Below are 25,907 nucleotides of genomic sequence, written 5' to 3'. Positions count from 1 at the left end.
TTGGGCGCCTTTTGTTTATGAAAATGCATCTTATTTGCATTACTATGTGGCTAGGATGCACAAGCAGCTTCTGCTGATTAAAATGATATGCAGCATGCCTATATTCTGTGTGCCACTGTGGCTGTATCTGTATACGAAATGCTACATTACAGTGATTTCCAGGAATACACACAGAATATAGGCATGCCGCATATCATTTTAATCAGCAGAAGCTGCTGGTGCCCCTAAGCATACCAAATGCCCTAGGCATTTGGCCTCTGTTTGTTTGCGTATATCTCCAGAGACAGTCTACCTATATTTAAGAAGAAAAAAGTTTTTATTTTTATTTCTTATTATTGGGATTGCAACAAAGTGAACTAAAGGCAATGAGTGTCATATTTTTCCAACCGCAACCATGAAATGCTTTGTGATCCTTGCTTCAGCATTTATTCACAGTTCCAAAACACCAAAAAATCAGATTCTACACATAGGCTATCATAATAAAATGTGCACTTGAAAATAATAAAGCATTTTGTTTGAATGAAATGAAGAAAATGTGTAGGAATAATATATGGTAGCCCAACAATGCATACCATTTAAAAAAACAACAACCTGTGTTTATTGATACCGGGATGGGTAAGATCTGGGCATTAGAATAGAAACCTCCCACCCCCATCTCTGTACTTCTTAATGCATACCGTGGATTGTAATTACCAGACAATCTATTAATAGGGTTCTTTCTAATGAGCGTGCCCCAGAATGTGTACAATAAGTGCCAACTCAAGTGCCCTTCCCATCAACCAGCTATACTAGCTTTTCTACAGTGCAGGTTGTTATTGGCTGGTGACTACAAACAATAACCATTCATTGGCCACATCATTGTAAAGCAGACACTCCCCTCTTTTTTGAATGTGGTGACCCTGATTTTATTGATGCCAGGAAGGGTGACATCCTCGTTACTTTTGTTGTATATTATACTTTGTTTTGAAAATCTTTGCCTTTCTTAAAAATCAAACATTGTAAATACATATTTTCTGTACAGTTTTCCATAGTCCCATTAATAAAATGGGTTTGTTTTTTTTTGTTTTTACTTTTTAAATTGTTAAGGGGCTTGCACATCCTTAGCAGAAATATTGGTCTAGAGATTTTGTTAATAAACCAGGTGGTATCACCTGGTTCCGTGCAGCTGATACATGAAAACATTGAAAATAAACCTTGATTTGATAGTGATAGATTAACATAACCCGAAGAGATATTATTATACCTCAAGTGAGATATTGCTCATTTCACAATAGCCTTGGGCGTTTATAGCTTTACCATATGTATAAAGTTTCCAGTTATGTGCAATAGTGTAAGAACAGCAGTCAATGCAAGATAAAGTTAAACAACATGGAATCTTTAAGTAGTGGAGCAAAAAATAAAGCGTTGTAAATAGTCTTTATCTACCACATTTATATGGCATATATTGTTACTTTACAATAAGAAATAGCAATAAAACTAAAAAGAATTACAAATATTAACCGATCACTGAACCTAAGCTACAGGATGACTCCTAATAATATTCCCATATACTGTATATTAGTAATAGTTTCATCAGTGCATCAGTAGGAGTATTTCTTTGGAACCGCTGATATGTGAAATTAAATTATAATCTCAGGGAAGATTTTTATTTTATTTATTTTTTGGTTCCCAGTAAACTCCCTGTCACTTATCTCATAGAAGGAAACTGTTCTTCTCTTTCATCTGAAAATGGTTGGTACCAGAAAATATTATATTGCATAGCAAATGTGTATATATTGTCTGTATCGAGGTCTGTTATGGTGTAGTAATGTTTACATATATTTGGGAAAGTTATCAGTAGGCATTTTCTGCAAGGTGACTTGCATTTCAGGCTTAGTGGTCCTGTAGGGTTATTTAGTCACTGTTAGTCAGTCTTCGCCAAGTTTGCATTGCTGTACATGGAGAGTCCTCCAAGCGGTGAAATGACATTGTACTCTCTTTATAGTTCTGCTGATGAATAGGTCCCTAGACACCTTTTTGTACTGATTTTGGATATATTTTTATACAGAGCGATCATGTGCCATCAAATGCATTTATTTTATAGTGTGATCGAACTCCATTTGAATAGTCTTTCCTTAGAACTTACATTTCTCTTATTATATTTATTAAGATTTTTATCCCTTCACTTTGCACCCTGTTAAAACTGTGTTGGCTTTGGTTGCCACAGTTTATTATTAAATTGCAAGGTCAGCAAATGTCACCTTTTCTAATACAAATTGTTTAACCAGTTCAGTGCTGCAACCATAGATTGCAGGATGCACGTGGATCAGTTTCCTGCCCCTCTCTATGTGATTTGTCAGTGATGAGGGGTGGTTTGTGGGATTCTGTTTTTTTTTTTTTTACTGAAGAAATTTTATTAGAGAAGCTTTTACATTACAGAACATACATAACGTTATGTAAACAAAAATAAAGCCAATAATACAGTAGCTGCATGTCTGAAAATCATAATATATAATTGTAAAGTAGTATTAATACTAAGACTAAAAATCTTAAAAGTTGGAAATAAAGAAGAAGTGAGGAAAATGAGTAAGAGAAAAGATAGATAAAGAATGTAGTGCAGAATAGGGGGGATGTTGGCCGTCGGTCGTTCGGGGACACTGCAGGAGGCCTGCGCATATTTCTTTGCATTTTGGTTAAACAGTGTATAAACCTAAATAAAAAAATAAAAAATGAAAAAAAAAGGGGTTAAGCATCATCTATTACCCGCCAAGGCGTTCCGGGGGGTAGTGCCAGATGGGTAATAATCAAACCACGGTAGCCATTTCAGTAGAGGAGATTGGGGAGCCAAAGAATATTTAATGCTCATAGTTTCCATTTCAAAATTGCGCTGTATTGACGTTATAATTTTGGACAAGCGTGGGGGGTCCGTTCTTTTCCAATATTGCGCAATTGCGGCCCTGGTAGCTATGAGGATATGGCCTATCACATAAGAGTATTCAGAGGGTATATGAGGAGGAAAGTAATGTAAAAAGACAATTTCAGGGCGGTGGGGGAGGGTAACCTTTGTGATCTTTTCAATTAGCCCAAAAATCTCTATCCACAATGGTCTGATAACTGGGCATGTCCAAAATATGTGAGTTAGAGTACCCTCTGATCCACATTGCCTCCAGCAGAATTTAGAGGAGTCTGGCCAGATCCTATGGAGTCTATCAGGTGTGTGATATAGACCATGAATCAATTTGAACATCATTTCAGTGTGGTTGATGCACCGAGACATTTTAAAGATGTTCATAAAAATATTTTCCCAATCCTGCTCAGTCAGAAGGATATTAAATTCTGATTCCCACCGTGTTTGAACATGTAGTTTCTTGTCATTGAGTGGGGAGAGGAGCGTAATATACCACTGAGATATACCACCTTTGTGCTGTATGGAGGAAAAGTTACTTAAAATATATGGGGGTGGGGTAGGTGGGGTGAGAGGGTTCGGCATATTTGCCCTAATCCAATGTCTGATACGTAAGTATTTGTAAAAATCCTTTGTTGGTATCAGATATTGGGTTTGTAGTTGTTGGAAGGTTTTAAGCTCTGATTTGTCATACAAATCCTTGATCTGTCGAACTCCTAACTCCTGCCAGTTCCGCATTGGTAGGTCTGGGAGTATTTTGGAAATTGCTAAAATGGATAGGTGCGTAGAGGGAAGTGGGCAGTCGCCCAGGTTATTAACTAATCTGTCCCAGACCTTAAGAGAGTTAGTTATACTCCTTATAAGTTTGGTAGAGGGGGGTCTATGTAGTGGTTTGACCCAGATTAAATCTGGGAGAGGGAATCCTGTGCACATATTACTTTCAATATTTACCCAGGGTTTTACGGGGTCAGTCTGGAGCCAGTCCTTCAGCTGATCAAGTAGACATGCATGTTGATATAGCTCAAGGTTAGGAAATGCAAGACCCCCCTTGCCTTTGGATCTAAACAGACGGTTTCTAGCTATCCTGGGTTTTTTACCCTTCCAAATAAAAGTAGACATGACAGAATAAAATTTGTTAAGGAGAGCAAGCGGTACTAAGTAAGGTATGGCTCTGAATAGGTAAAGAATTTTAGGGAGGAGCATCATTTTAATTGATGAAAGGCGCCCCAACCATGAGATTTCATAGTTCGTCCACTGTTTGGTGAGGGTACGGAATTGGCCCAAGAGAGGAAGGTAGTTACACTCCACCGTGGAATGAGAGCTGGAAGGAATCTTAATCCCAAGGTATTGGATGGAAGAGTCCTGCCAGGCGTAGGGATATGTAGATTGTAGGGATTGGAGTGGGATTGGTTCAATGTCAAATGCCAATGCCTCAGTTTTAGCCGTATTCAGTTTATAGTAGGAGATTTTGGAGTAGTCCTGCAGGATATCGTGGATAACTGGGAGGGAAATTTCAGGCTTAGTTACAAACAGCAGGACGTCATCTGCAAACAGGCAAATCTTGTGTTGTGTGGGACCTATGTAGACTCCGCTAACTAGGGTAGACGCTCTAATTTTCTCTGCTAGGGGTTCTATAGCTAAAATGAAAATTAATGGTGACAGTGGACATCCCTGACGAGTGCCGTTGGTGATGGGGAAAGAATCAGATAGAAACCCATTACTAAAAACGTGTGCTGAGGGGTGCGTATATAGGCGTAGGACGTTCTGTAAGAATTGTCCCGTGAACCCAAACCTGGCAAGAACTTCTGACATGTATAACCAGTGAATCCTGTCGAAAGCTTTCTCCGCATCAAGGGAAAGCAACAATAAGGGCTCCCGCGACATGGAGCGGGCCTCTAGAAGGGAGAAGACTCTCCTGGTATTGTCAGAGGCTTGGCGACCGATAGTGAAGCCCGCTTGATCTTGATGGACCAATGCGGGGATCAGCGGGTTCAGTCTATTTGCAAGCAGTTTGGCATACAACTTTATATCTGTATTCAAAAGTGCTATGGGTCTATAATTTGCGCAGAGGGATGGGTTCTTGCCAGGTTTGAGAATCGTTATCACCCGTGCTTCCAACATTTCTCTAGGAAAAGGGTTAGAGGAAGCATCATTGTACAGATTAAGGAGGAGTGGGGAGAGTGAGTCCTGAAAGGTAATGTAAAAGAGATTAATAAACCCGTCCGGCCCAGGGGCTTTGTCTTTTTTATGGGCTTTCAGGGAAGACTGAATTTCTCTCTCAGTCCAGGGTGTACAAAGTGTGGAAGCATCCTCGGGGGAAATGGAAGGTAGATTAATGGAATCTAGAAAAGACCGTATAAGCTGCAAGGAAGGTTGCGGGGTTAGGGGGTCCTGTTTGAGGTTGTATAGTTTCCTATAATAGGAGGCAAATTGGTTTGCAATGTCTTTAGGGTTCAGTGACGGCGGTCCGTCTGAGTTTGCCAAGTATTTAATTCTATTGATAAGATTTTTCCCTCTGAGTTTCCGCGCCAGTAATTTACCCGCCCTATTACCTAATGTATAGTATTTTTGCTTTAGGTTAGAGACAGCTCTTTGTACGTGCAAAAGGTAGAGATTGTTCAGTTTCCTCTTTGCTTCAGTCAGGGACGCTAGGGTGAGATCATCGGCAGGGGATTGTTTATGTTTAGTTTCTAGCGTCGTCACCTCCAACTCATAAGCCAACTGGACTTCCCGGTCCCGACGCGCTATATGAGCTGAAGCATGGATAGCTGCACCTCGCAGGACTGCTTTAAGAGCACACCAATGATTGGAGATAGAGGTATCCGCGGGGCTGTTTGTGGCCAAATAAGAAGACAAGGCCTCTCGTAATATAGAGACTCCGTCCTCATCTTTCAAAATGTAGTCCCGTAGTCTCCAGGGGCGTGGTGCGGGGATATGCGTTTTGTTTGACCAAGTCCAAAGTAATGGCGCGTGGTCTGACCATGATATCGGCAATATTTTGACGTTGGGAATTGATTGTAATGTCCATTTATCCGTCAGGAGCAAATCGATCCTAGAATAGGATCTGTGCACTGCCGAATAAAATGTATAGTCTCTGGCCCCTATATTCCTGATTCTCCAAGCATCATATAAGTCAAATTCGGCTAGTAGGTGTGAAAAGGAGGAGGCCAGTGCTTTGGCTGCATTAGCGGACTGTTTGTCGAGTTTCGAGGATTTATCTAGATTAGGGTCAGGGGCTAAGTTAAAGTCACCCATCAGGAAAACCGCGCCTTTCTTGACACTGTACAACTTTTGAAAGAAGGATTTCAGAAATCGGGGTTGATTAGAATTAGGGGCATAGAGGGAGACCAAAGTTACATGTTTGGTTCGTAGTTTCCCCACTAGAATCAGGTATCTGCCATTGCCATCTACCCATTCACTCTCCAGTTGGAAAGAGCACGATTTATGGAAGAGGATAGCGACACCGTTTCTCTTGAACGGCCCACAGGAGATATAGTGAACCGGGTAGTTGGCATTGGAGAACTGAGGGGGAGAGTGTAGTGGGAAGTGGGATTCCTGTATAGCTACTACATCCGCCTTTTGATCTGTAAAGTATTTTAGGGCCAGGCGCCTCTTATTAGGTGAGTTAAGCCCCTTAACATTAAGACTTAGAAAGGTGGCCATGAGGGAGGGTATGAGGGGGTGATACATAGCATGGCTAAAAGCATCAGTAACACATGCATCCAGTTATAATGCATATCGGCACAGTCCTCTAAGACCGAAGTATAGTCAACATCAGTAGAGAGAAGAATATGAGGGTAGAAGACAGAACAAGAAATAAAACATGGAAAAAAAACAGAAATAGCATCCATAAAGGAGCCAGAGATCCCGTCACATGGGTATCGTGACGGACAGGTGTGGGTGGGTGGCATACCAGCCAACTTTTCCCACCGTCGCCTCCAAACCAGAACATGCTTAACATATAATCATCAATCACAATAATAGATAAGGTAAGTAGAAGAAACTAAACAAACGTAGGTCATCCTAAGATAATAGGAAATGGACGTTTGCTGTCTATTTGAAACATAGACAGATCTACTTCTATCTAAGTTTAAACAAAAACATCGAAACATCCGACTCAAAGCATTGACTATAGTATAATGAAATATAGCTACAGATGAGCCTGCATGGGAAAAAACGAAACCTGGATAGTAATTTTCGTATGGTTGTCGTATGGTTATTCCCAAGTGTTTCTCAGCCCGGGGCCAATGTCCAGTCTTGGGCAATCCGTTTCGGTGATGTAGCCGGGGGGACAGGCTGCATATCGAGAGGAATGTCCCATTTTTTCAGAGTTTTAGATCCATCCTCAGGTGTGGTGATGACGGTGGTTATGCCATTACGTAGCACAATCAGCTTAGTGGGGAAACCCCACTTATATTGAACCGTAGCTTTCCGTAGGGCTGATGTGATGTTAAAGAATGATCGCCTTTTGGCCATGGTCGCTGGAGACAGGTCCTGGAAAAGTTGAAGAGGGCCCAGGCAAGTCGCCGTAGGTGATGAGGGCAGTGCTGCACGTAGGATCTTTTCCTTAGTGTGAAAAAAATGAACCCTGAGAAGTGTGTCCCGGGAGGCCTGAGCAGGTGCTTGTCTAGACTTCGGGAGTCTATGGATCCTGTCAATCAGGAGGTCAGGTAGCGGGACATCAGGTATTAATTTGTGGAAAAGATCTGTGGCGTATCCATATAAGTCAGCATTTGAAACATCATCAGGAATGCCTCTTATTTTTATATTATTCCTACGTGAGCGGTCCTCCAAATCTGTAGTTTTGTCTCGGATGATAGCGACCTCGTCCAGGAGAGCGTCATGTGCGGAGATCAGATCATTATGTGATGTTACTAGCTCCTCCATCTTGTGTTCAATGTGGTCTGTCCTGTCACCGATTTCAGAAATATCAGAGCGGAGGGCTTGTATATTGGATCTAAGCTCAGATGTAATGTCTGACTTGAAAGAGGCTAGCAGGGAATGGATTGAGCGTAGCGTGACCGGGCCATCTAAAGAGTCCATATCAGCTTGTGCGGCGTGGGCCGTGTTGCTTATTATTAATGAAGTTGCTTGAGATGATTGAGCCAAATTCGGCGAGGAAAGTGGTGTATGAGTCTTCTTACCGGAGGAGGAGGACCCAAAGAAATTCACTTGTGAAGCAGATTTAGACCCCTTCGATTTCTTTGGAGGCATGTCGAGATGTCCCGGGAGGGATTAGTAGATCATATAGGTAAAGAGAGGATGACCGTAGTGGGTGGTTATTCAGGCAGGAAGCGACGGTGGGGTAGTCATGTTGTTAGAAGGGCATCATCTTCACAGGGGAGTTCGCACCCTATATATTGTAGTGGTTAGCGACGGGTGTATGGCTGCGTGTTCCTGAGGAATCAAGCGATGTGCACTGGAGAGCCGAGCAGGGCCATAGGACGTTTGCTTCTTCCCTGGTCCCGTGATTCCTGGTTCCCAACCTGGGCCAGCCGGCGGTCAGGGTCTTCCGTGCAGAGGTTCAGGAATATCCAGGGAGACTCTGTGTAATCTGTGTGCTGCAAGATATTCACCCTCTGGGGAAGGGAGACTGTGGCTGCAGCTCTGGATGTCAGGTGGCGGTATCCACAGCCACACAGTATTTCCAGAGGGTTCAGGGCAGGAAAAGGCTGGTGAGTAAGCAAGCCCAGGGGAGTGAAAAAGCTGCTACTCGTCCCGGGACGGTCGCGCTCCGGTCCCGGAGCGCACTTCCGAGGTGGCTCTAAATTTGACGTTCCGGTGTCAGAACGGGTCACTGATCGCGTGTATAGGTATAGCAGGAGCCACTAGCCAGGGTCCCCGAGCTCAGTGTGTTGTCCACGGTAGTGGATAGCGCCAGATGGGGTGATATCGGCTAAAGGATTAGGAGGAAGACAGCTATCAATTAATAAAATGTGCCCTGTATTAGGCCCGCCACAGGTGGGTAGAGGAGGGTTCTGAGGTGATTTCTCCTGGGCCTGCCGTATCCTCGTTCCGGTCCCGGAACTTGTTGCTGGGCCTCCTCAAAGCTTTAGTCCCCGGTCTGTGTGTGTGGGGAGCGGAGGCCTTGTCAGTTGGGCCTGCGTCGTGGGCTGTGGTGGCTGGGCGTCAGCGGATGGAAGTGAGAGAGGTGCCTCGGGCGCCGCAGGGCCGCCGGACAGCGAGGGACTAGCAGACTATTCAAAGCTTACCAGCCGTCGCCTCCGTCTGGTCCGCGGGTACCCAGGGCCTCCGTCTCCGTCGTCACTTCTCTGGCGTGCAGGTCTGAGGGGTCGCCGTCTCCGCGTCCCGTCTCTGTCTCCTCCGTGCCCCGCTGTCTCCCGCTCTAGGTAGGTATAGTATCCGTCGTCTAGCTCCCAGGTGGGGGCAAAACACTCGGCCGAGTGCCGGATCCGGGAGGGGGGAATTACTACTCCAGTCCCCGGCTTCACAGAGAGGGGTAGGCCGCAACCCGCAGTGACCCTTAAAAGGGTCCCCCGGCTCCGCAGTCGCTACCCCTCGATCAGGTGGGTCCAGGCAGAGCCACAGAGTGATATGAGGCCGATGATGGGGCTAATCAAGAGGTTTTAGGGGTCTCTATAGAAAGGATTCTCAGGAGCTCCTGCAAAACCCTTCTGTTCAGTTTGCTGGCCAGGCCACACACCGTGGGATTCTGTTTTATTTATTTTACAATTTTTTTCTCCTTTTTGAGTCAAATTTGTTTCCATTGGCTTTTTCTTTTATAAATATATACAATATATATATATATATATATATATATATATATATATTGTAAAATATAATCCTGTTTCTTATCTTATAAATGTTTATACTGCAGGCACACTTCTATATTTTCTAGAAGAATATATACATCACAAACAATACAAGCTCCAGGCCTCTCACATAATATAGGTCCATCATAATGACAGCATGCTGCTTTTATCTATTTAGGGAGACACTGGGCCTGAAAGAAGGGATGGCCATCGAACATCGATGATTACAAACTATCAATGGTTAATGCCTGATGACATAGTTTTGCGATTGATGGAGGTTTTTTTTTTTACACTTAATGCCTGGTATGGAACCTAGCTCCGCCCCAATGCTACAGTGAAGCCCCGTCCCCAGGCTCTGATTGGCTTACAGCTTAGGAAGTCATAGAGCAGGGATGGACATTGGTGGGTGAAACCATAGATGGTTACCCTATGAATGGTTTTATACCATCAAGGTTATTCACAGATAGTACTATCAATGGTAATCATTGATGGTTAACCCATCAATGACCATTCCTACCTGAAAGTGTAGTCAGTGAAGGGCATCTTTTGCTGCAAGATTAATTTAATGAGCTTGCTCCAGCAAACCAATGAGAAGCACTGGAGAGGTAAGGTATAGAATGTCTGTTGCTATAAGATTAATATAATGAGCTTGCTCCAGTGGACCAATAAAAAGCACTGGCAATGAAGTGGGGGGATATAGGGTGTCTTTTGCTACAAGATTAATATAATGAGCTTGCTTCAGCACTGGTCGATTGGAATCACGGTGGGATTCTCTTTATGGTTTGTTTTACCTTCTTGCCTAGCCCCAGCCAAGACTAAATGTTTAGTTTTGGGTGTAATTGTCCTATATATGATGTAATTTCCCTCTTTCATTAATGTATCATTTCTAAAAGCTGTTTTGCCAAAACCTGTCATTGCCATACACAAGTTTCAGCAGTGGGGATGTTTTTGCCGTGCTTCAGAACAATTTTCATGCCTCACTCAATTTCTAATGTAAATTAGTAGTAACATTGGTTATCCATTTGAGAAATTGAGTTGGTTTAAAAATAAAAATGCACTTATGGTGTGTGGTGCTTTGTGTATCATCCAGGGAGTGTTTTTCTGTTTATCTGTCACTTACATTAGAAGAAGCAGTCACTGGCTGCAGGTGACATTAAATATTAACTGTTAACCTCAATTCCTTTACTGACCAAACATACAGCAGAAAGTTCTGCTGGATACGTGCCCTGCAAGTGTTCACAGTTGGGAAGCAACATTGTGAAATGTCTTGCTGATGTATACCTGCATGTGTGGGTGTTTGTGTGTCTTTGTGCCGTTCATTGTTATTCTATCGTACACCCTCATTTTACATTTAAGATGTCGCATTTACGTCTCAAGGCCACTCGCTAAAAGCAAAAGGAAACACACTTAAATATTAATCTGTATCGTTGTCACAGTACTTGTGATTTGCCACCACACTGTTTTGTATTCATACGTAAGCTTCAGATAGTACAGTAGAACTAACCACCTCTCATTCATTTTCTTTGCGCAATTACAGGACAAAAAAGTGTTTGGTGTGTGACAGTACCGGTTGTAGAAGCACCACTTGTAAAGGTAAAAACTATTGAAGGATAATAAATTGTCTTCTAGAGTTTATTAAATTTGAAATAAACTTAAGATTGTTTTTATTAAGAATTTGAAAATGTTATTCTAACTTTAGTACTATTATTATCACTTCTTATGGTGTGTACACACGGTGAGATTTATCTGTCTGATGAGAACAAAAATCTGGTAACACTATTAATGGCCTTTAGTAATAGTGATGTATTGTTACCACTTCATGTGTAAAACATGGCTTCAGGCAATAGTTATGCGTTAGTGAAATGATATTATTACTAATCATTTCCCTCTCGCTTTTAGCCATTTTATGCGGAAATGCCCCCATGTACATGTTTTTTAAGAGATTTTATTTCTAAGAATGACGACGTAACAAGACAGGCGGGTACATACAAATCAGGACAGTAAGGACCTTATCCAGAGATGGACGCAGATCGCTGCATACACATCCAGATCTGCGTCCATCTCCTCAGATGCAGGGGGCCACCCTGCATGTGTGACGGGTCGCCTCCCGATGCGTCACCAGTCATCACCACGGAGATACCCACCACTTTCAGTCACATTGCGGCAGCATCCTTCCAGTATATGCCCACAGTGTGTAAGGTTGCGCTGCACATGCACAGTTTGCCGATGCTGGCAAACTGCACTGTGGGCAGCTGTGGCGGCTAGTTCTGAATCAACCACCTAAAGTCATAAACATGCAAGCAAAACCTATGTGCATAAGCTTTACATATGCAAATGGGGAAACATCCAATTTCTGATGTGAGCTCATGAAAATTAGTTGCATCTTCCAGTGAACTTGGGGATATTTTAATAGTAGCATCTTTTATAGCTGTCACCTGTCATTTCCTGTGACAGGCCCAGAATATAAAGTTTTGTCCCATGAAATGTCCCTGCTTTTTGTTCTCTCCAGTTGCACTGTATGATTCATCTTACATTACATATTAATGGAAAGGCTCCACATTCGATATTATTCTGTGGATGTCATAGAAATTTTGCATTATGAGTATACAGCATAACATGTCTGTGCTTGGTGAGAGACGCCTCTGAAAATATGTTATCTCCGGACCTATTAAGGGCCCTACACACTAATAGATTTTACTAAACAATATGAACGTTCTCGTTTATTAATGATCTAGAACTCATTCATATCGTTTAGTGTGTCGGCACCAACGATGAACGATGCGCGGACCCGCACTGGTTCATCGTTGGTACCCAGTCACTTATACATGCAGGCCAATATGGACGAGATTGTCCATATTAGCAGGCACTGCTATAGAGCCAGGTGACGGGGGGAGTGAAGAAGCTTCACTCCCCCCGTCACCTACCCCCCTTCCCCCGCCACCGGGTCGCCCGTCGGTCGTATCTGTGGTCGGGCAGCTCGGCGGCATATCGCCAAATGTGTAGGGGGCATTACAGTTCTAATGGCTTACAAAATGAAATCTCTTTCCTTTTGTTGCTGCTGCATCATGTGAGGTTACACCTGTTACTGCAACCTGTGAGGTTACACCTGCTACTCCTTACTGAGATCTCCTTCACTCCACCACACTGATCCACTCTGCTTGTGCAAACTTCCGTATGTGTGACCCGACAGTAGCATCTGGTTGTGATGTTTATAGAGTTCTCCTAGGATTATTTTATCCACCATTAAAATAGCTATTGCTAGTAAATTTGTAAGCTAAAAATAAACCTTTATTCCCAGATGTAGATCCATGTGTCCTATTATACAGAAATATTGCAATTATTCCTTCATCTGTGACTTGTCCAAACACAAATATAGATGAAAGTTAACATTAGTATTTATCGTATTACAAGATTGTGCAAAGGAATGATGAAATGCTGTTGATAAAATATTTCTGTCTAATAATTGTCAGTAACCGTAGTAAGAATAACAGGCAGTGGGTGAGCAATAGGCAGTGAATTCTAATGCTAATTATAAGCACAAGGACAATTACCTCCCACATACTTAACTGTTGTTCTGTATTTTATCATTCTGTAGAGTTCTGCAAACACTGCATATGGCTATTGTTTAACACTTGGTGCTCTTCTCTGTTATGCCTCGCAAGGGTGGAGGGAAAGGAAGTAATATGAAGTGAGATATGCAAGGGGCTGGTGTTCTCACTTGTCAGAGAGCCAAATATCAGAAGCTTCTGTAGAATCGGTGTGTTTATTGTGGATAATGGGGCTAATTCAGGTTGGATAGCAAATTCTGCTTATCAGTTGAACAACTGATAGTGGCGCTTCCGGATTGGCGGAAGGGACCTTTCTGTGAAAGGAGTCACGGGGGGTCTCTGCATTCGGGGAAAGGGGTCCCATGTGTAAACATGGGACCCCTTTCAGTCCGTGTGGTCCGGTTATTCGTTTTTTTGTTTTGCCAAGTACGTGGCTTACAAACCACAGGACACTGGATTGAGGTGAGTATAATTTTACTTTCAGGTACACCGTGGATTCTACTTGGACAAGTGGACAGAGGTCGGCGTGTGAACATAGGTAAGTATGTGTGTGTCGACATGTGTGAAATAAAGTTTTACTCTCACAGTGTGCGTGTCCTGCTTTTATTTGGGTATTTTTTTCCAGTAGAACTACAGGTACCAGCGGGCCCGTTTTTCTCCCGCATGCTGGTACTTGTGGTTCTCCAAGTACCAGCTTGCAGGGGAGGTTTGCTAGGACTTGTAGTACTACTGGAAAAAACAATATTCTTTAATTTTTCAAAAGGCTATCAGCCCCCCATCCGCAGCCCTTGGATGGGGGGACAGCCTTGGGCTTCACCCCTGGCCCTTGGGTGGCTGGAGGGGGGGACCCCTTGATTGAAGGGGTCCCCACTCCTCCAGGGTACCCCGGCCAGGGGTGACTAGTTGCGTATTTAATGCCACGGCCGCAGGGACCAGTATAAAAGTGTCCCCCGGCTGTGGCATTATCTACCCAGCTAGTGGAGCCCGATGCTGGTGTAAAAAATACAGGGGACCCCTACGCTTTTTGTCCCCCGTATTTTTTGCACCAGCACCAGGCGCAGAGCCCGGTGCTGGTTTTAAAAATACGGGGAATCCCCTATCAGTTTTCCCCCCGGATTTTTAGAACCAGGACCGGCTCGAAGAGTCCGAGGCTGGTTATGCTTAGGAGGGGGGACCCCACGCATTTTTTTTTCCAGATTTTTACCATTCCATTAAAAAAAAATAAAAAAATTATATTTTTTAAAATATATAAATAATACTTGTGCCTCCAAAATAGACAAACCAAGTACCTTATCCCTTCTAATTTAAATAGATATGCTATTACCAATAAAAAAAAACAAAAAAAAAAAAACATGTTTTTAAAATTTTTTATTAGATTCCGCCAGCAAAGTGTGGCGGATTGAAAATGACGAATTTACTGTCTAAAAGCACTGTTGTCGAATTTACAATCTTCAATTGAATATACTTTTGTCGAATTGCCGCATTTGTACTATTGCAGAAATGTCAATTTGACAAATGTCGAGTTTCAAAAAGTCGAATTTGGAAAGTCCGTTTTTTTTACGAAAAGTACTGAATTGCATTGTTTTTTTTTGTTTTTTTTTGGCGAAAATGTCCCGTTTTTCGACATTTTCGGGAATTCGACCGCAATTGCATATACCCCTTAGCCATGCAAACTTTTGCAAAAACAAATAGAGCAGTGATTCCCCACTCCAGTCCTCAAGTATCGCCAACAGGTCAGGTTTTGTGGATTTCTTGAATCATGCACAGTTGAGTTAATTTATTTTGCTGGGTCATTAATTATGCCATCTGCTTCCACAGACAGAAATCTTCCAAACATGACCTGTTGGGAAAATTGGAGGGTTAAGGTTGAGAACCACTGCACTAGGGCATTGTCCTAGTCTTCTGTACATACATTGCGAATGTTAGGGTTGAATCATGGGTACCTTAGGTTGATTTTCTTATTGGAAAACTAGAGATATACTCTAGATACATTTATTACATGTAAAGTAATCCAGCCACTTGTTTTGCCACTACCATTGTTTGAGCTACTGGATGTGGCAGGTATATACAGTATAAGATATTTACATACTGATCACCTGTTAAGCACATTTGTCTTCGCAATGGGGCAGGGGTCATTTTGACTTTTTATTTTTCTATATATATATTGGTGTTGTCATGACGGTATCTGGTCTCTAGGTCGACATGCATTAGGTCGACCACTATTGGTCGACATGGTTACTAGGTTGACATGTTGTGGGTCAACATGACAAAAGGTTGACATGAGTTTTTCATATTTTTTTTTATTTTTCATACATTATGATCCACCTGGACTACAATTGGGAACGGTAACCTGTACCAAGCGGAGCGAGGCACCTTGTCCGTAGTATGGTGCACTCATGTTGACCTTTTGTCATGTCGACCTAATGCTTGTGTCGACCTATTTTAGGTGTCTACTTAGTTACTGTCGACCAATAGAGGTCGACCTAGACACTATCGATCTAAGTGTGGTTGACCCTATGAACCACACCCGTCATGACGTCCAGCAGTAATATTATGTTGTATGACACAGATGTAGAATATGCTTTACATTTTAAGAGCGCTGCACGTGCTGATATGAAGGAATGTGTCAAAAATAAGTTCTAGGTATTTAAAATTCTAAATCTGTATTTTTTGCTGCTTAGTGTTATTTCTCCTGTGTATTACTTTCATTTGTATTTTTTTTTATTGCTTATTGTCATTGTTTTTCTTTGTTTATGTGCCATTTTGTAACAAAACAATTATGCATGTATAATATTTGGGACTGTACATGCAATAAACCATAGAAAAAGAGACTACCTTCCTTTCTAGATCATCGAATAGGATGTAATGGGTCCTTTCTTCCTTCAGAAATGACCCAGGAAGAGGATATGTAAACTATGATAAAAATAAATGGTGTAATACAGCGTATACAGTATGTAGGAACATCAAATGGTGGTGGGTTCTACTTTAGGTAAACTTCAACAGAAGTTAGGAGCAACACTGGGGGAATTCAGTGTGTGTGCAGTGACACAGTTGGCAGACCCGGTTGTGTACAAATGCAGAACAGTCACCGCAGGAAAACATACAAAGGGGTCCAGACTTCTGGGAGAAACAAATGTAAGCACTGATTAGGTGAGATTTTGCAAAGGTTTGTATCTTAAACCTAACGCTGCCTCCATCTCTTAATGAGGATATCTCCTTTGCTACATTTTTCTTACCTGCTCCATCCTCTACTCTCATGCTCCATGGGCCACTCCTTAAAGCCATTTTCCCAGGGATTTGTGGTTAGTTCTGCACATTGGGTTTACGTATATCTTCGTAGTACGGATGATGTACTGGTTAGCATTACTGCCTCACACCACTGAGGTCATTGGTTTAATTCCCACCACGGGCCTAACTGTGTGGGGTTTGTATATTCTCCCCATGTTTGCGTGGGTTTCCTCTGGGTACTCCCACAATCCAAAATTATACTAAAGACTAATTGACTTTCAACAAAAATATACCCTAGTGCAGGGGTGGCCAACCAGTCAGTGACAAAGAGCCAAAAAACCTTGTTAGGTACGTCAAAGAGCCAACATCGAGCGGATGGCACGCATGCAAAAATGGAATGTGGCCTTGTGCCTGCTAGACTACACCCCTGGTATAAAATACATTGAAAAAGCCAGAACGCCATAAAATAAAATTTTTAAAGCCAGATCCATTGAAAAAGCCACTTTCACATAAAATAATTGAAAAAGCCAGATTCACATAATAAACTTCAGCTCCCCCATGTGTCACTCCAGCCAGGTCTCCCATGTGTTACTACTGCCAAGACCCTGCTGTGTCACACCAGCCAAGTCTCCCATGTGTCACTCCAGCCAACACCCTCCTGTCACTCCAGCCAGCTCTCCCATGTGTCACTACTGCTACCACCCTCCTATATCACTCCAGCCAGCTCTCCCATGTGTCACTACTTCCAGCACCCTCCCGCGTCACTCCAGCCAGGACCCTCAGGTGTCTCTTCAACCAGCTCTGCCATGTGTCACTCTAGCATACCCTTATGTATCACTACAGCCCCCCTATCAATTCATGCCATTGCAGTAGTCCCTAATGTGTCCTCTGTTTGCTTGTGGGTGTCTCACCTCTAGTATCTGACTCCTTCAGTTTTCAGTCCCTGGAGTGCTGCTGCGTGTCTGGCTGAAGTGCAGCGGTTTCTGTATTTGTTGTGGTCACATGATTTAGAGTGTTGGGAGCCACATTTGAATAAAGAAAGAGCCACATGCGGCTCAAGAGCCACAGGTTGGCCACCGCTGCCCTAGTGTGTAAGTGTGTGCGTGTAGATGGGCCAAGTGGTTCTTATCTGCTGTCAAATTCTCTGTTTCTTTTTCATCCACTAGGGGTCACTGGAGTACTCTTGGGATATGGACGGCTTCCACCAGAAGAAGGCACTGAATAAATTAATTTTTGAGACTACTCCTCCCCTCCATATCCTCGAGCACTTCAGTGTTTTTTCTGTGCTCGACACAGTTAGAAGGCATAGTGGAGCTCGTCCACAAAGTATTGGAATTTTTTCTAAGTTTTTTTTTTTTTCCTTTCAAGGATTTCCACGTCCTTTCCCCCCTTCTAACAGGCGTGGGTCAGGGACAGTGGAAGCGGCTGAGAACAGCCGTGAGTGTCGGACCTCTCTGTAAAGAGCTCCCTCATTCCACCTGCAGGCTGCCTGCAAAAAGCTGGACGGAGCTTGGATGAGAAGCCCCGTCATAGACTTTTGTTACGGTCCAGGTATGTTGGGTAGGGGCGGTCAGCTTATGCTGCCGCCCCACTATTGGGGATTGTATTGGGCATGTTTTACTCACTAACGACCGCTGCCCGGAGCGCGTGTGCATAGGCCGCTTCACGGCTCTATGCAGCGCGCTCTCACTCTCCGCCGCTCCCAGCATCTTAAGTTACCTAGCAGACCGCTGCTCCCTGCGCCGCAGCAGCCGATATGTTCCCCGCTGCCTGGCTACACAGGAGGCCACTCCACTCTATGCTGTGTGTGGCGGGCCGGGAGCGCGTGTGCATAGGCCGCTCCACGGCTCTATGCAGTACGCTCTCTGCTCCCGCTGACCGCCCGCATCAGCCGAGGAGTTCCCCGCTGCCTTGGCATACAGGTACAGGCCGCTCACACGGCCCTATGCAAAGTTCCACAGGCCCCGACCCGGTGCTGTACACGGAGGTCGTGGGGGTGGGGGGAGACATTAGCAGTATTGGCAGTGTTAAGCTTTGTAGAAAAACTTGGTACTTAACATGTTTAATGTTCTCCTGTCTGTTCCAGGATTCCTATATTACATCTCGGCTTAAGAGTGGTACTAGGGGAATTTGGGGGTCAGTTTTCTTATTGCTGGCAGGCACTGCACTTGCCTGATATATACAAGGAACTTTGGTGTTATTACTGAGTCGTGCAGACTGTCTGTGTGTAGTTTGTATTGTCTGTCTTTATAATGAGTAAGATACCAGCAAAATCTAAGAAACATTTTTCATGTCATGTCTGTAAGAGTGTGTTGCCTGATGGATCCACCACATGTACAGCATGTGTTGTTAATACAGCCACAAATACGATTTCCACAGAAGTAAAGCCAGCATCTCTGGACCCTCCATGGGCTTTACTTGCAGATGTATTAGTTGGTTTACAATCAGAGCTGGCCGCCTCTCGTGAAGAAAGAGAGGCGGCAAGATCTGAGTTTAAAATGAGACCATTTGAGTTACCAGGGGAGTCTCAATCTGGTCAGAGGTCCACCTTGAGTGGAAAAGATAAGTTTCCTTTTCCTAATAATTTTCCAGTCTCTGGGATACTAGACCTCACTGAACATGAGTATGAGGAGGGCGAAATAGACCAACAGTCAGATAGTGACGATTTTGACAGCCCAGGTATTGATAATCTCATCAGAGCAGTACGTCAGTCGCTGGAGTTTACGGAAACTGAGGAGCCCCTGACGAATGATGAGGTAGTCTTTACTAAACGACAGAGATCTCCGATGTGTTTCCCTATTTCGGAATCTCTTAATAAAATGTTACTGGAAACACGGAAGAATCCGGATAAACGGTTTTCTATACCTCGTAGATTTAAATCGAGTTACCCGTTTCCAGAGTCCATGACAGCTACATGGGAGAACCCACCATCGGTGGATTCATCCGTATCTAAACTTACAAGGAAGTTAACCATACCAGTACCAACTGCTACTACGCTTAAAGACCCTGCAGATCGTAAAATAGAGGCTATGCTAAGGTCCATGTATACAGCAGCTGGAGTGCTGCTGAGACCTGGGTTGGTTGGCATTTGGGTTACTAAAGCATTAATGGTATGGATAAAAGAGCTCAAGTCGGCTCTGCAAGATGACCATCTTATACTTCTCGCGGATCAAATCTGGGAAGCTGCTGAATATCTATGTACAGCTTCTACTGACGTCTGTCAGCTTACTTCTCGCCTGTCCTCATCGCTAGTCATAGTACGACGAGCACTTTGGCTGCGTTCTTGGCAGGCGGAGACGGAGGTTAAAAAAGGTATAGAGGCATTGCCTTATGATGGCGAGAAGCTTTTCGGTCCTGAATTGGACAAATGGATTTCTGAGGCTACTGGAGGAAAGTCTGTGTTTCTTCCATCGCCTACAACTATACCTAAACGGAAATATTCTGGTCCGGCGTTCAAATCCTTTAGAACTCAGCCCTTTCGTGGGCAGGGCACAGGAGCAGTCACGCCTGGTAGAAGAGGTCGGGGACGTAGTGCCCGACAATCCAATGCACGTCGTCAAGACACTAAGACCACTAACAAACCAGTGGCATGACGGGCTCCCAGCCCATCTCGGATCTCCAATTGTGGGAGCACGCCTTCAGAGCTTTCAGGGGGCGTGGCTGCAGACGTCCACAGATGGGTGGATCCGCAATTTAGTATTAGAGGGTTACAAAATAGAGTTCGATTATCTTCCGACAGGAAGATTTTTCACGACAGGACTGCCTGTGTCGGACGACAAGAAAGCAGTTCTGCAGGTTGCCATTCAGTCTCTGCTGAATGCTGCAGTTGTAATTCCGGTCCCCGTGCAGGAACAGGGGCAGGGTTATTATTCCAGTCTGTTTCTGGTACCAAAACCAGATGGCTCAGTCAGGCCAATATTGAACCTAAAAGGTCTCAATCATTACGTCACTTACCACAGATTCAAGATGGAATCTCTCAGGTCAGTAATTGCAGGGTTAGAGCCACAGGAATTCATGATTGCACTGGATCTCAAAGATGCGTACTTACACATTCCGATTTGGCCACCTCACCAGAGTTTCTTAAGGTTTGCAATAAGGCGAGACCATTACCAGTTTCAGGCTCTGCCGTTTGGCCTCTCATCAGCGCCTCGGGTATTCACCAAGGTAATGTCCGTGATGATAGCTCATCTCAGGTCCCTAGGAGTAATAATTGTTCCGTATTTGGACGATCTACTCATAAAGGCTCCGTCTCAACAATTGCTTCTCCAGCATGCTTTGCTAACGTACAATGTACTAGTTCAGCACGGTTGGATAGTCAGTTTAAAGAAATCACATCTAATTCCGTGTCAACGACTTCAATTCCTAGGGATGATTCTCGATACAGTAAATCAAAAGGTTTACCTGCCACAACAGAAAGTACAGGTCATTTGTCATCTGGTGCAATTAGTGCTCAAGCCACGCACAGTCTCAGTACATTTGTGCATTCGCCTTTTAGGCACAATGGTGGCGGCTTTCGAAGCACTTCAGTTCGGAAGATTTCACTCACGTCCGTTTCAACTGGAGGTGTTAGCGCAATGGTCGGGATCACATCTGCAGATGCACCACAGGGTGAGATTGTCGCCACAAGTCAGGGTGTCTCTTCTCTGGTGGTTAAAAATACACAATCTATCTGCAGGGAGACGATTCGGCGTCGTGAATTGGATAATTCTGTCAACAGACGCAAGTCTCAGAGGTTGGGGAGCTGTAGTTCAGAGTTATCGGCTCCAGGGCCTCTGGGCAGATCACGAAAGATCGCTATCCATAAATGTTCTGGAACTCAGGGCGATTTACAATGCTCTAAGACAAGCAGTGTACATGTTTCGTTTTCAGACTGTTCAGGTGCAGTCAGACAATGCGACGGCAGTCGCATACATAAACAAACAAGGAGGAACGAGAAGCCGCATGGCAATGCGGGAAGTAGCTCGGATCCTCAGATGGGCCGAATATCACCAGGTGATATTGTCGGCAGTGTTCATTCCGGGAGTGGACAACTGGGAGGCAGATTTTCTCAGTCGTCGGGATTTTCATCCAGGAGAGTGGGCATTAAATCCAGAAGTGTTTCAGATGTTGATCCAGAGGTGGGGTTACCCTCAGGGGGATCTGATGGCATCCCGCCACAATCATCAGGTGTCACGATATGTGTCCAGAACAAGAGATCCAGGGGCAGTGGCGGTGGATGCTCTCACAGCCGCGTGGCCGTACAGCCTCGTGTATCTGTTTCCACCGTTTCCGCTGCTCCCGCTGTTGCTAAAACGGATCAAGAGAGGGTCCGTCACAGTCATACTAATAGCGCCTCATTGGCCTCGGAGAACTTGGTTCTCGGATCTCCTCGGTTTACTCGCAGACGATCCGTGGCCACTCCCACTACGTCCGGACCTGTTACAACAGGGTCCGTTCCTTTACCCCGATTTAGCGCGGCTGCGTTTGACGGGGTGGCTGTTGAAAAGGCCATCTTGAGAAGAGAGGGCATTCCGGAGTCTGTTATACCAACCATGGTACGAGCTAGGAAGCCGGTTACGGCAGCTCATTATAACAGAATCTGGCGTACTTATATAGGTTGGTGTGAAGCTCGGAAGTTTCCGACATCATCTTTTAATTTATCCCGTCTTTTGTTATTTTTACAGATGGGGTTAGATGGAGGACTACGTCTTTCCACACTAAAGGGGCAGGTATCTGCGTTGTCAATTTACTTTCAAAGGAAATTGGCCTCGTTGCCGTCAATACATACGTTTCTACAGGGTGTAATGAGGATACAGCCTCCTTTCATTCCACCTACAGCACCATGGGACTTGAATCTGGTTTTAGATTTCTTACAGTCCGATTACTTTGAACCCTTACAACAAGTGGATATTAAATTTCTCACTTGGAAAACGATTTTTCTTTTAGCCTTAGCTTCGGCTAGGCGAGTTTCAGATCTGGGTGCCTTGTCGTGCAAGTCACCGTATTTAGTTTTTCATGATGACAGAGCGGAACTTCGGACGAATCCCGCTTTTCTACCAAAGGTAGTGTCGTCTTTTCACATCAATCAACCAATAGTAGTTCCGGTATTAACAGAGAATGCTGAAACGTTGGATGTGGTTCGCGCATTACGCGTCTATGTATCCCGAACGTCTACGGTTCGTAAGACGGATACGTTGTTTGTTCTCTATGATGCGGCTAAGAGGGGTTGGCCAGCCTCTAAGCAGACCTTATCCAGATGGATCAAACTGACCATACGTCAGGCTTACCTTCATGCTAGGTTACAGCCACCTACATCAGTAACAGCTCATTCCACACGTTCTGTGGGAACGTCATGGGCAGCGAGTCGTGGGGCTTCTACGACACAGCTTTGCCGTGCGGCTACTTGGTCTTCAGTGCACACGTTTGTGCGCTTTTACAAGTTTGATACGTTCGCGGCATCAGCATCTAGCTTTGGCCGTTTAGTGTTACAAGTGCCAAACAGCTCTCCCGCCACGGAGGAAACTTTGGTACATCCCAAGAGTACTCCAGTGACCCCTAGTGGATGAAAAAGAAAGTAGGATTTTGGTACTTACCAGGTAAATCCTTTTCTTTGAATCCATAGGGGGCACTGGACGCCCACCCAGAGCAGTTTATCTGTTTTAGGAAGTTCAGTGGTTCTTATGGTAACACACTTTCACGACTGGTTTAAATTTAACAAAGGTTAATCAGTTAGGGTGTCAACTGTTTAGTTGTCTGTTACGTTTTGTGTCAACTTTATTGTTGTCCGTGAGATTATAGGTAATTCTCCTTTTGTCAATCTCTCTATCGATCCTGTTCGGCTCAGTAAAAAACACTGAAGTGCTCGAGGATATGGAGGGGAGGAGTAGTCTCAAAAATTAATTTATTCAGTGCCTTCTTCCGGTGGAAGCCGTCCATATCCCAAGAGTACTCCAGTGCCCCCTATGGATTCAAAGAAAAGGATTTACCTGGTAAGTACCAAAATCCTACTTTCTATGAATCAAGGCCAGAGTTATTTATAATATACTGTATAAGGTTCGGTATGAAACTGTATGCGCAAACAAGATAAAAACAAGATTCATGCTATTGTGAGGGAGTCACTATATGCAAGTGCTGGATGTCTGCTTCATAAATAGACCATACTTGTCGACTTTAATTTAACGCTGCTCCCTCCAGGAGGTCACATTCAGGGGGGAGGTGCTGGCGGAAATAGTACTGTGTACTGCAATTGCATCACTGTGACCCCACCAACTGCATGCGCAGGATGAGGAGTTGGATGAGGGCATGCTAGCAAAGTCCATTGTGAACCAAATAGGGTATGATGATAAGCACCAGAGAACTGCGTGTTATTGGCTGTTTGCGAACGTGCTGTTGACTCAGACTATTGCTTTTTCTGTCACAGATTATGCTTTTGTGAGTTTAAGTTTTTTCCCCGCATACAGGAGGTGCAGAGTTATTTCTATAGTAGATATATTTTTGTTGTTTATTTTCTGTCTCATAGTGAATGTGTTAGAAATAGTTTACAACATGGGTACAAGTGGGACGTTAAGGGGTATATTCAATTAGGGTCGGATCCATTCTGACATGCATTTGTCGGAATTGATCCGACAACCCCTATTCAATCTCATCTCAATTCGACTTTTAAAAATTCGAATTGAGATGAGGGACCCAGAGGAGGAGAGGGGGGGAGCCGCAGGGAGACCAGCAGGGACAGCCGCGGGCAGACGGAGGAGAGCAGCGCTACAGTAGCGCTGCAGGAGGATGTCATACAGCCGCCCGACCTCACGGCAGTGTCCACCCGGCTCCAGCAAACGTGACCTCACTTGCTGGAGCCGGGTGGACGCTGCCGTGAGCGGCGCGGCTGTGAGACATCCTGCTTCAGCGCTGTGCTGTAGCGCTTCTCTCCCCTGTATGCACGCGGCTGTCCCCGGTCTCCCTGCGGCTCTCCCCCCTCTCCTCCTCTGGGTCCCATATTTCAGTCCGACATTTTTTTAAGTCGGACTGAGATGGTCGAAAAGGGGGCCAAAACCTGTTGGTTTTGGCCCCGTTTTCGACACAAGCACGTGGATCAGCAGCTATTCCGCCGATCCACGTGCTTTTCGACAAGTCGAATTCATTGAATAGGTTGGATCCCCTTCCGACCTAAAAAAAGGCGAAAACTGGAAAACTGCCGTCTTTTCGACAGACGGCAGCTTTCGACGTCAATTGAATATACCCCTAAGTGTCTGAAGTGTTCCTGACATAAACCAGGCACTAATTGTAAAGCGCAACGGAATATGCTGTGCTATTTAAGAAACTGCTTCTAAATAAATAAAAAAAATACTACTGTTGCCGACCAGAGCTCATCTTGTACTCTGCATAGCTTTGGAAATAATTTATATTTGCGTGTAACTATTTCAGCTGTAAATGACAAATTATTTTGTCACCAACTCCCAGCACCTTCATCTTTGACGTAATATGTCAAACATATTATTAACATATTAACATGTATTGTATTGTAAATCTCCAAGATTAGAGCAAAACTTTTACTTATACATTTGTTGTATCAGGTTACACTGTGCTAAACACCTGTGCTAGCCTTCTGGCTGATGTGGAGTCACAGTGTTTCTGTCTACAGAAAGATGGCAGCCAGTGTTCCCGTTCCGAGACACACAGCTGCTAGAAGTTTTTGATATCCTTTAAAAAAAAAAATACACCCTATTTCGTTTTGTGCTTCAGTCCTTTAATCGTATTATTTTCTGTGCTTACAGTTCTGTTTTTGTAATGGAAATTAGTAGCGTACTGTAAGGGGGGAAAAAACACACATTTGTAATTTGTGCAGAAAACAAAACATTTTTTAATTAGTCAGTGTCCCTTAAATTTGAAAAGTAATATCTTGTCCTTACATTCCTAGAAAACTTTGGGTTTTAAGAAAAAAACAAAACATAACTTGTAATCTGGCTTTATGGATTTTTGTAACTTGTAATTTAAGATCAGTTATTAGGTGTGTTTCTGCATTTTATATATTGTTCCCAGATGCTGCAGTATTAGTTTTTATCACTGCATATTTTATGAAATGTCAGCCTTCTGTTGACTGTTCATGCAGCATTGTTAGTGATCAAAGCCGCAACATGAAGGAGAAGAATCTAAACAGTTGGCTTATCTTTGTCCTTCACCGTGACACAAATAAAATAGCTTCAGCAATAAAAGACGAGCGATCCTATGACAAAAGCCCCGTGCAGCAGTTTGTGAAAAGGTAAAATTGTTTGTTTTTCTCTCTGATAGGCTGAGGAGCCACAGATTTGTGAGAATTGTACAAAAGATGAGTAGTTAGGGCCAGGGAGAAGAGATTACCTCCCTGGCTGTTTGATATGCTATGAATGTGAAATGAGTAAGAAGGAAGCAAGTTCCTGTAAGTAACTGTTACCTAGAGTTCTACTGATAAAATAAGCGGAAAATACTACTAAACAGTGTTATGTGAATTCAGTATTACACTTA

At 43.9% G+C, this 25,907-nt stretch overlaps 1 protein-coding gene across 6 annotated transcripts in view; it reads left to right on the top strand.

Moving 5' to 3' along the window:
* The window catches only part of TBC1D5 (TBC1 domain family member 5), a 1,053,329-nt gene that overhangs the window by 195,053 nt on the left and 832,369 nt on the right, over positions 1 to 25,907 (top strand). For 4 of the 6 annotated variants that reach the window (XM_063922178.1, XM_063922180.1, XM_063922183.1 and 1 more), the window contains exon 3: positions 11,195 to 11,250. The exons of 1 other annotated variant lie outside the window; for it this stretch is intronic. The gene's annotated coding sequence lies outside the window, so the exon portion shown is untranslated. Of the gene's footprint in view, positions 1 to 11,194; positions 11,251 to 25,694; positions 25,822 to 25,907 lie in introns of all 6 variants that reach the window. One more of the 6 variants, XM_063922179.1, reaches the window with a different exon arrangement.

Source organism: Pseudophryne corroboree, chromosome 5, assembly GCF_028390025.1.
Source record: "Pseudophryne corroboree isolate aPseCor3 chromosome 5, aPseCor3.hap2, whole genome shotgun sequence".
Classification (NCBI taxonomy): domain Eukaryota; kingdom Metazoa; phylum Chordata; class Amphibia; order Anura; family Myobatrachidae; genus Pseudophryne; species Pseudophryne corroboree.
The sequence above is the reverse complement of the archived record's forward strand: the minus strand, read 5'-3'. Positions and strand labels throughout refer to the sequence as shown.